Below are 1,167 nucleotides of genomic sequence, written 5' to 3' on the forward strand. Positions count from 1 at the left end.
TTAATAAAGTAAACCAAATGAGAACTTGCATTGTTGGAAGTCAAAACTCAAGGGAAGGGATGGCATGCTAATTTGCAACAACAGCACAGCAGCATTTGTGCAATCCTCAATTAAGCTAGGCTACACAAACGCTACAACTGTAATCCTGAGGCACGTGTTCCCTTTAAAAAAGCTCAGGATAAGTCCTGTGTGAAATCTAAAGCCTATGTTACATACTTCAAAATTGTATGTCTGTGTCGCCATTAGGGCGATATATTTTGACTTTTATTTTGACACATTGAGAAAGAATACAAACTTTTACTTTGATACAATTTCCTGTAACTTCCTTACCACTTCCTGCCTTGTCATCAGTTACTTCCCACTCAGTTCCTATCTGTTGAAAACAGTTAATACTTAAGAATTCCTGACCGTGAAAGATGCTAGAAGCAAAGTCGTAAGTAAAACTCATTGTTAAGTTAAATAATTGATAGATTAAGTTAAGTTTAAAGTTGAAAGAGAAGGTAATAATAAGTCTTAAAAGATCGTTTTTATTTACATGTATTTACAAGGATATTTCATAAGACTTCATGTGAAGCTGAACTTTATGTTAAAAAATGTCAAACTTTGTTTTGTTGCAGTTTTCACTCTGCCATGTAATGCTGGAATCTTCAGTAAACAACAGTGAAATGTTAACTACGACACAGACTCCTGGTTATTGCATCAGAGTTTAACTTGTTGGATAGCTTCAGTTGTTACACTGCAGTGAAGACAACACAGTGAAAAGACTGAGAAGTTAGCATTGAATAACGAGTCAAGATGGAAACTACATCTAATAAATCAGGAAAAAGTGGAAGCAGCTTTCATTCATCTGCCTCATCAACCAATGCTTTACTTCGTGCACGAGCAAAAGCAGCAGCTACTAAAGTGCGTGCCGAATATGCTGAGCAAGAAGCCAAAGCTAGGATAGAAAAAGTGAAAAAAGAGACTGAGGCTGAAACACTAGCCATCTGCCGTGAAGCAGCAGAAGCTGAAGCCGTAGCAGCTGTCTGGGAATCAGCAGTTTCAGGAAGCAACAATTATATTGTGCTGGATGAAACAAATTCAACAGAACAAAGCAAACTTGAACGGACAAGTGAACACATCCAAACTCACTTCCATTCCACTAACTCCGTCCGACAAACAGCCATG

The 1,167-nt window shown here is 37.7% G+C and overlaps 1 long non-coding RNA gene across 1 annotated transcript; it reads left to right on the forward strand.

The window, feature by feature from the left end:
• Positions 1-235: 235 nt before the first annotated feature.
• On the forward strand, positions 236-951 carry LOC134866965 (uncharacterized). The gene is made up of 2 exons (XR_010166099.1): positions 236-433; positions 618-951. It is a non-coding gene; the product is annotated as an uncharacterized LOC134866965 (long non-coding RNA).
• Positions 952-1,167: the final 216 nt, after the last annotated feature.

This window comes from Eleginops maclovinus, chromosome 7 (genome assembly GCF_036324505.1).
Source record: "Eleginops maclovinus isolate JMC-PN-2008 ecotype Puerto Natales chromosome 7, JC_Emac_rtc_rv5, whole genome shotgun sequence".
NCBI lineage: Eukaryota > Metazoa > Chordata > Actinopteri > Perciformes > Eleginopidae > Eleginops > Eleginops maclovinus.